The sequence below is a fragment of the Elgaria multicarinata genome, chromosome 3 (genome assembly GCF_023053635.1).
Source record: "Elgaria multicarinata webbii isolate HBS135686 ecotype San Diego chromosome 3, rElgMul1.1.pri, whole genome shotgun sequence".
Classification (NCBI taxonomy): domain Eukaryota; kingdom Metazoa; phylum Chordata; class Lepidosauria; order Squamata; family Anguidae; genus Elgaria; species Elgaria multicarinata.
This window is the reverse complement of record NC_086173.1, coordinates 126,618,250-126,628,493: the sequence shown is the minus strand read 5'-3', so window position 1 is coordinate 126,628,493 and position 10,244 is coordinate 126,618,250. Positions and strand designations below refer to the sequence as shown.

The 10,244-nt window shown below is 43.1% G+C and overlaps 1 protein-coding gene across 1 annotated transcript in view; it reads left to right on the top strand.

Annotated features, from left to right (window-relative positions):
* The first annotated feature begins 5,853 nt into the window (after positions 1–5,853).
* The window catches only part of ITPR1 (inositol 1,4,5-trisphosphate receptor type 1), a 291,524-nt gene continuing 287,133 nt past the window's right edge, over positions 5,854–10,244 (top strand). The window contains exon 1 of the mRNA XM_063121590.1: positions 5,854–6,050. The gene's annotated coding sequence lies outside the window, so the exon portion shown is untranslated. The remainder of the gene's footprint in view (positions 6,051–10,244) is intronic.

Genomic DNA, 10,244 nt, shown 5'->3' with positions numbered 1-10,244 from the left:
GGATTTCATTCAGAACCAGCCGGAATTCTAAAGGAGTTATGCAAGATGTTGAATCCTAGTCCCAAAATGGCTTTAGCACCTTCGATAGTGCCTTCAAGGTTCTGGCTGGTGCTGACTGAAACCCAGAATGGAATCACAGTCCCCACTGAAATCAGAGCAACTAGTCTCAGCTGTGTATTTACCAACTGGAGATGCTAAGGATTGGATCTGGGACCTTCTGCATGCAAAACATCTGCACCTCGGCTGACTGAGCTATGGCTCCAAACTCTACCCTTTTCATAGTAACATTCTGAGCAAGGACCAATTTAAATGTTACTATTTTCCTACACATTAGCACCCCGATATAGCAAAATACATGAAAGCATATGCAGTTTGTTGCATGATGGCTGCAATGTATCTTCCACTTCATGCACACAGTGAGCATATATTGGGAAGCCATGCCCATTTATGAATGTTGCAATCTTTATGTGGCATTCATAATTTCCTCTATACAGCATGTATTATGTAGCTGACCCCAGACCACACCACTATGCTGTGCTTCAGAAAGTTCAATCATGCACGAGTTGGCACAGGATTTTGATAACAAACACAGATTTTATTACTATATGGATGGATGAATAGTATTTGGTCAGCACATCTTTAATGGTTTTCATATATATCTGGCTATTTCTGTGTTTGGATTTTACTTAAGCATTACAATGGGCCCATTCAGAAGACACCTTAAACCATGGCTTTAACCATGGTGGTTAAGCTAGAAAGCCAGGCCGTGTTCAGACGACACCTTAAACCATGGCTTTAACCATGGTGAATAAGACTTTTTGCTTTATTCACCATGGTTAAAGCTGTGGTTTAAGGTGTCTTCTGAACAAAGCCTGGCTTTCTGGCTTAACCACTGTGGTTAAAGCCACGGTTTAAGGTGTCTTCTGAATGGGCCAATGGTTTGTCAATGAGCAAAAGTAATTTTTAACAGTTGTTTTGAGCAAAGTGCATTACTAAGTGAATTGCATTTTGCATCCATATCAACCTTGTGAGCTGTGAAATCCTCATTTTGCAGATAGAGAACATGGCCTGACAACTACGGAGAAGGGCTGTAAGTCAGTGGCAAAGCACATTCATGGCATGCAGAAGGTCCCAGGTTCAATCACCAGCATCTCCAAGGAGGTCTGGAGAACCTCCTGCCTGAAATCCTGGAGAGCTGCTGCCAGTCAGTGTCAACAATACAGGCTAGATGGGCCAATGGTCTGATGCAGTATAAAGTAGATAAAGCAATTTCCTATGTTCCTTATAGCTCACTGACATTAAAAAAGGCTATAAAAACATTATGCCCATTGATGTTGTTATATAGATAATGACACCTTTCCCAGTTGTGACTCCCACTGTGCTATAAGCTTCAAACAGTGTACGATGAACAAACCCACTTAAATCAGCAAGCTTGCATTTAAATAAGATTAGTTCTGTTAATTGCATGAGGCCTACTGTGTATCTTTATCAGTAGTTAGTAGCTTATAGCCATTAAACCTTTGCTGGAAATTAACTTAATTTCCAAATTAATCAATCAAATGGAGTTAGTTGTTCCAAGGGAGGATCCTGCACATCTTGATCTCCTACAAAGTCTCAAAATGAGCAGCATGGTTGTGGCAAAGCAGCATGTTTTATTTATTTATTTTATTTATTACATGTCAATGGCCAAAGCGCTCTAAGAGCAGAAAGCAGGATAGGGCCCACCCCAAGACATTTTGCTAACTGGGGAACCTCAAATGGCAACCTCCTTCCCACTAATAAACACGGAGAGTTTGGAAGCTTTCCTATGTAAGCCCCATTAAACTGAACTGCTGTGCTCTTGTATGGTTCCCGCTCAATGGAGCTTGTGTTGAACTGGAAGAACTTTTGGGGAGATTTTGCCCGTGATAGATCTGTCTCCCACTTTACTACTCTAACTGTGCAATTTTATGTATGTCTACTCAGAACTGAGCCTACTGAACTAAATAGAGCTTACTCCCTGGAAAACATGTTTAGGATTGCCACCTTCATTATGCTGAAACTCTGCTGCTTCTACAGCTGGAGCAAATATGATCTCAATGCTAGCACCCAGTCCTAAACACACTTGGATTTCAATGGAACTTCCTTCCAAATGTGATTAGGGTCATCACCTAAGAACAGTTTCTGGTGTTATGATCAGTGGGAGAAGTTTGCAGGGCTTGAGTGTGTTTATAACATCTAAAGCAGTACTTGCATGTGCTCCCTAGCCTGCATTCACCCTTGCCAACTTCTGGCCCTTCCATTGTAGCTGTGCTTAACGAAAGCTTGATTGGCAACTGGCAGACATTAGCAGCTGATGATGCTCATTCTGCAGAATTCCAAATAGAATCAAGATGATCTGAAAACTTTTGGGAGATGTTGAATCAAAACAGAGTGCCTCCAAATCTGACTCACCCACCCCAAGGTTCATTTACAGTTAGGAGGGATCTAGACAGTGTGTTTGCAAAGACTGGTACATTTCTCCCTAAATTCTCTATATAAGGAAAATACCAGGTTGGGGAGAGAGAGTAGGGTGTGTAATTTTGTGACAGACAGCTCAAGCTTCTAATTGCAGTGAATAGCTTTAGTAGGGCTCTCCAATCCCAGTGCTTTGGGGGAGGGATGTTGAAGTAATATATCACAGGACGGTTCCAGTATTCAGTGCTCTTTGCGATTTCTCCCTCCCAGGAGCATTAAAAGAGGTTTGGTGGAATCTGTGGGACCTGGGACGGTGTAGCAATGGGCGCTTGCTTGGAAAAGGCTGGCTGTTCAAGTCCTTCTGCCTCTGCCACTGTATGCTCCACATCCAACACCCATCCCTGTTCTATTACACTTTCTGGAATTTAAGTGCCAATTGAGCAGAAAACCACACACACACACCCAAAAAAGCCTTAAACTATTTTTCCATCATAACTCCTTAGCTCCGCACCTGTTATTCTGAATTTTTGTATGTTACCTGTCTGGGGACACCTTTATGATGTGTTACATTTTCATTCAAAGTGCAAAAAACAAAACAAGAAAGATGGGAAACAATTATTTCCCTCCCCCTATTTTTTAAATTCCTCCCTTCCATAAAAACAGCTGCACCTATCCTACTGAAATTTTGCAGATTTCTTAGCTATGGTGACCTCTATACTATATGTCATTTTCATTACAATTACCCACAAAGAACACAGGGAATAAATGCATACTTTTTTTAGAAAACCCAAACTGTAAATTGTGCAGAACCTATTCATCTTATACTTGGCAGGCTTGATCCTCTAGGAAGGGGAAACAATGCTTGCAATTCTCAACCAGTTCTGCCAAGAAATAAAAATGTTCCTGGCAGTTTGATTTTTTCTTTCTTTTTTGTAGCAAAGTGTAAAGGTGCCTGCAAATTCCATCCAATACCGACAAACAGCAAAACCTGCTATAATCGTTGCTTCATTTCCAACTCTAGTCAATGGGAGTCATGAAGCTCTGAATCGGTTCCAGGTGGTTTTAGATGTTTTCCAAATCGTGAATTGGATTTTCAACCATATCTTATGGTAGATGTACACCCAACCTTGTCTGCGATTTCTACAGTTCAATCTACCGTTAAAGACACAAGCAGTCAAGGCCAGGGTTTTGTGAATGTTTTGTATGTTGGATTTTTATAGCTAAACAGATCCTCTAAGTTCAGAAGCTGCATACTAACTAATCCGGCTGCATACTAACTAATTTGGAGCCGGTGAGTGGAGCTGCAGCAAGGAAGAGCCATTGTCTTCATACTCTGCTTGTGGACATTTCAGAAACATCTGGTTGGCTAGTTGTAGAATCAGGGTGACCATTCTCTATTTGAAGGTGTCCTCTGTTCTACTCAGTTCAGTCCAAGGAGGTGTCTATACGATGCTTCTTTGGAAGGGCATCAGCTTAAAAGCCTGCAGCATTGCTGCTGCAAGGCTAAACCGATAAAACTAGACAGGGCAGGAGAGAGCGTGGGTTATCCGGCTGGAAAAGCCCACCCCCCTGCCCTGTGTTCCTGTGCTTTCCCATCAGTGACAACAAAAGTTTCAGCCTCTCTCCTGTAGCCAATTGGAGCTTTTTGCAATGCCCCCTGGACAGCCTGGAGCAAAGGTAAAAGTTGCCATAAATTGGCACTTTGAAAACATGCAATTTCAGTTGGGTAGAATCCTGATGTGTCTGCAAGTTGGTGGCTGTATCGCTTAAACAATGCAGTGCCACTGCACAGCCACTATGGTGTTACTAGAGCATATAAATAAACACACACACATATGAATTCTAGTTTTAGAATAATCATAAGAACTGTTGCCCATCAACATTTAGCACCTGGACAGCAGACTGAACAGACAGGCAAAAAAGGTCCCCTGGTCACAGCCTTCCACACTTTGATGAGCTATACTCCATTTCTACTTAAATTGTAGTCATTATTTCTAAATTAACATCAATACATATAAATCAGCACGTGCAAATTTTATACGAACTGGTGCTCTCTTTTCTGATTCTGCACTTCTTGTCTTTTGGTGGTCACCTTATGCATGAATGGAGGGAGGTTCAGAATGGATAAAAGGAAGAGCTTCACACAGCGCATAGTTAAACTGTGAAATTTGCTTCCACAAGATGTAGTGATGGCTGCCGTCTTGGATAGCTTGAAACGGAGATTAGAAAAATTCATGAAGGAGAAGGCTATTGATGGCTACTAGACATAATGGCTATGTATTACCTCCAATATCAGGGGTAGTATGTCTCAGTACCAGTTGCCAGGGAACACTTGACTTGCTTGTGGGCTTCCCAAGGGCATTTGCTTGGCCATTGTGGGAAACATGATACTGGACTAGATAGGCTTTTCTTTCTTACGGGGCATTGAACTAATTGGAACTGTAGTCCGATCTAGCAGCACTGCTCTTAATCCTCTTTCATTATGTTGGTGATGCACAACTGAAAGTGCTTTGTAGTGCTACAAATCAAAAGCCATTGTGCATCTATTCAGTCTTTCCTTTCTGTGGTATGAAAACAAAACAAAAAAAGGCCATTGCGAAAGCACGGGAGAATTGCAAATAGAAAATTACATCACCTGGACATTTCGTGAATGAGGCCGGGCAATTGCACAATAAAGGCTCATCTGGAAGTACCTTCAGACTGCTCTCTCCTATACCCACTGACACATTTCTGTATCTGCTTCCTACACAGTTGTTTATCTGGCTGACCCTTAATGAATCATCTTTCTGTTGACCTTCATTTTTTTTTAAAAAAAAAGTTATTACAATGAGGTTTAAATGTATATTACAGATGTTGCTCAGTTCTGCAGCAAAACAGTCACAGACAGTCTCTCTTAATGTCACAGATGGTTGAAATTCTTGGCTGGCTCAAGAAAACTTTTTTTTTTTTTTAAAGAAATGTCAGCCTGTAAGTCTTTGGGGGAAAATGGTCCAAACAAAATTCCTTTGGAAGCATCTCTATGAAACTGAATGAAAACATATTGGGGGCGGGAGGGGGAGGTATCTCCTCCCCACCTTTGTTTATTGGAATGGGGAGGAGTCTCCGATCCAAATAATTAAGTAACGGAAGCGTGGGGGGGGGGAGAGGGGAGAAAGAAGTTGCTCAGCCAATGATCGCTCAAGAAAGTTCTTTGGCTTCCACCGGTCGTTTGCAACACATTCCTTTTGATGGGACACAGACTGTAACATCGCCCGGTTTACTGAGGAGCCCACCCTTACAGCGGGTGCATGCTGGGAGCTGTAGTCCTCCCGTGCAGCTCCGTTAGCTAGCAGTGGGCGGCGTGATCTGTTCGCCGGGGACTACATTGCCCGTGGAGCCGGTCGGGAGTATATAATCAGCTGCAGCGAGCGTGTGAAGTGCAGTAACCATGTGGATGTGCTGCTGAGCCAGCTCTTGCCTTGAGGGTTAAGCTGGAGCGGGGGCTGTGGAGTCTGCATCCCTAACGGAACTCGGCAGGAGGGAAGGGTTGCCTTCGGGAACATGGGATTACAAAGCGGCTAATAACCCACTCCTCGCTCCAGCTCCAGGGCGAGCCGAGCCCCTTATGCAATCAGGTAAAGGCAAAGCGGGTGGCGGCGGCGACAGGGCAATGACCGAGACCAGCAACAGCTGAACTTCTTTTTTCTTGACTTGCTTGCTTTGCAAGCTTCTCGGAATCCCTTCGTTTGGAGCCCTTTGAATCCCGCTTTGGGTGTGTTTACTCCCCTTTCTTATCAGACTCCCCTGATCCTGTTTATACAGAAGGGATTGTGGCTTTGGAGATGGAAAGAGGCAACAGATCAAATGACGCTCTTCTCCCTCCCCCCCCCCGCTCCCTCCCCACGCCTAAGTTTGTAACTCTTGTCAGCAGCAGAAATATACTCTTGAAGCTGCAGGGAAGAGAGTCAGAGAAGACACCGACCTCTCTTGAAAGGCGTTGTTGAGGCAAAACTGTGTCCTCAGCTAGTTAAAACTTCATGGCTACTGATGCAGCAAACCGATAAGGGGGCGGATGCGACGCGTGTGTGTTTGTGTGTGTGTGTGTGTGTGGTTGGTGCTTGGTGCAAGACGGATTAAACCACAGTTGCTTCCCAGAGGTCTGAAAAAGGATGTATCGTTTGACATCCTCTCGTATTCCCTTTAAAACAATCCTTGTTTCGTGGAAATGCTGCCAGCTCTTCCTTAGATGTCTGTTGTCGTCCAAAGCAGCTCAACGTCTTGCTCGAACCTGACGGTTCTTTGGCAGCCAACTTTTGACTTCTGGGGAGTTCCGAAGTTATTAACTCGATTGCGTGTGAGTCGAGCGGACGAAAGCTGACACAACGTCGCTCGAGTGAACGTGGAAAGGACACGAGGAAGGGTGCTTTCAGTGTTAACGGACCCTTTAAAAAAGAAGAAGAAAGGATTAAAAAAAACCAAACACCTTCCAGATTGACCCAGAAGTTTAGGTACTCGTAGGCAATTCTGTAGGTGGGTTATAATGTTGTACCAGTAGGTCGGAGCGGCGCCCGGGGTGGGGAAGATCCCGTCTCCATTCACACAAGCAGTAGCAAATTGTATAATTCTGTTGAGGTTATTGAGCAATTGAGTACGTCACTCCTGTGCTATTTGCACATATTTGCCTCCACAGACAAAAGGAGAAGTACTTCATCTTAAAATGAGACCACTTGCACCTGTTGACAGTGTGAATGAAGCAAAAGGCAAAATGAGAAATGTCTGCCAAGTGCCAGGGCAACTATCTGTATAAACATAGCCACAATCCCACCCCAAAGCAGGATAGGGGAGATACACAACCATTTATTATTTATGTTGGGTTTTATGTGTATTTAGTGCTTTATGATGTCTTTCCCCCCTCCATTTTCTTTCTTTGAAATGAATTGGTTAGAAAAGTACACAGTATTTCAAATATAGCTGCACCATATATTTATATAAGGCCATTGTGATACTGAGTTTTATTTTCATTCGCTTTCTTAATAATCCATAGCATGGAATTAACTTCCACCAACACACACACAGAGCACTCTGAGATGACATTTCTTTTCATAGAACTTTCCACCATGACACCAAGATCTCTTTCCCAGGGAATAGCTGAATCATAGAATAGTAGAGTTGGAAGGGGCCTATAATGCCATCGAGTCCAACCACCTGCTCAATGCAGGAATCCACCCGCATATTCAATCAGTCTATATATGAAGTTGGGATTAGTGAACCCCAGTGTGTAATTATTTTATATCTGCGCAAATTAAACATCTGCTCTTTTATTGCCACCCCTCTTGTAAAGGTCCTTCTGGAACTCTTTGCGTCCGCTTGAGTTCTCACCATCCTCCTCCTTATCTCAACTTCACCCCCCACCACCACTGCTCACCCCCAAATTAAAGTACAGAGAGAGCTTCAGCTATTGGGTTGAATAGAAATGTAATGATTAAATAAAGTAAAATAAATAGCACCACTCTCAATACATATCACTGCACAGACTTCACTTTTACTTCCTTCCATTGCAAGAATTGTTCATGTGCTCCTACTCTCTACTGCTTGTTTTTGACCAGTTACTTGTCCTCTTATCCCTTAACTTCTAAATTTACTCAGGAGCCTTTTATAGACTGTTCGGACAACTTGATAGTCAGCGGTGGGGTAATAATCAACTCAACAGTTGTTTCTCTAGGGTGTACTCCCTACACACCATGATGATAATCAGCTGTGGTGTGGATTAGGATCAGCATTGAGTTGACTATTAGTCCATGCTGAGTTGACTCACTCATCCCCTGCCCTCCCCCCTCAGTCTTCCTGCTAGTATCCCATCAGCCATTGCTGCCAAAAATCTATCCTGCCAGCTGGACTAGGAACGGCAGCCATCACTGACCACTCTTGTCTTGTGACCTGTGGCTGACAAAATAACCAATGGTGGCTGAGGAAATAACCAGTGGTGCCCTCCACACAACACCAGTGATTCAAATAGCCGACTCTGCACAGTGTTAGTTATTTGCTTTGGTTATTTCAGCCAAACAACCATTTATTAAAAAAAAAAAACCTCCCTCTACACAACACAATAACTCTTGGTGGGTTAAATAACTAACCGTTGACTAATTAACCACCAATGTTGTTGTCTGAACCCAGTCTTTGTCAAAACCTCCTGAACCATCCAGTGTACATGTATAATATTCCTGAAGCAGTCTTCGGAAGACACGGGTTAGGCAGGACTTCCTTAAGCAAAAGTCATACTAATTCTTCTTCAGCAAGACTTTCTTCAATTCTAGCTTTAGTAATGTTTTGTTCCATTTTACTTGGAACAGATATTAAGTTAATGGGGTTGTAGTTTCCTGGATCTCCTCTGGACCCTTTTGGGCAAATTAGTATTATGGTGGCTGTGATTGTCTTTCCCCTTGCTTTCCTTACTATTTATAAGTCTATAGGAGTGTCCGCATATATTCAAAGTGTCCTTTAAAATGCTTGGTTGATGTGAAGAGCATACATGAGCTAGAAACTAAGCAAAAAAAAATTGTACATAGGAATTTGATGTTGACCAATATACCACTTTATATAAATCAAGCCTTTAGTAAAAGTTGCATCCCATCTCACATCACCTAAATAAAGTGTCTTTCGATCTTTGTGATGGGGGATAGTCTTTTCTTCCAAGGTTGGACTTCACCTCCAGTGACCTTCTTAGTTCTATAGGTTGGGTATTCAGATCAATGGGATATTGACTTAGTCAATATTGCATCTTTGCCAAGTTCTTTAGAAACTGTCGACCTATAGTTTCCAGACACTGCTGAAATAAGGATGCTCTGAGGCCATAAGCTCTCCATCACAACATAACTATATTTTCTTGGATGTTTTAAGACTGAACCGTCACAAAATCTGTGCAACATCATTACTAGATTTCAAATGCCTAATCTAGTGCTCAGTAGAAAACGATGTAGTTGCTGTTGTAGTTTGGACTGCATAACTTTAGCCTAGGGCAGAAGGGCACAACCTGTGCCCCCCTGCAACAGTGCCCTGGCCATCCCTCAAATTCCCCCCACCTCTATGTTTCCTCTCTTAGAGGTCCTCATACAGACAGCTCTTTCCCCACCACTGCTAGCAGCAAGGAAACAGTAATTTGTATCAGGATTGCTTGTGTGTGTGTGTGTGTGTGTGTGTGTGTGTGTACATGTGTACATGTGTGTGGTCCCCAATCCCTAAGGTAGCATCATATGTAGTCCTCAGAGCTAAAAGTCTGTGGCTTCGGGCATAGCCACTAAAACAGTGGTGGGGAACCAGATGGTTTTGGAATATGACTCACATTATCCCTGACCATTGGCATTGCTGTTTGGGGCAGATAGGAGGTAGAGGGCTTCAAATTCCGCAGCCCTGCACTAGAAGGTGCATGTAAGATGGAACAGGTGCACTGCCCTGTCTTCTCAATAATTCCTTCTCCCCACCCCTGTCTAATTTCTGAGGCTCTGACAAGGTACACAAACTATTATTTTGGGCTCTGCTCAGTAAACCTTTGAACAAGAGTGGGTAACTGTCTAGATGTTTTGGCCGACAGCTCCCATCAGCCCTAGCCAGTGTAGCTAGTGGAGAGGGATGATGGGAGTTGTAGGGTAAAACAGCTGGAGGACGAGAAGTTGTCCACCCCTGACTTCCAACAACCCTGTAAGACAGGTCTTGATTCCTTGTAAGGCAGATGTGTGTGTTAGCCCATATTATGGATGAGAGGCTGAAATAGAGGTATTCAACCTCTCATCTGTAATATGGGCTAAAATCTAAGCTCTTCTGATTACTTCATA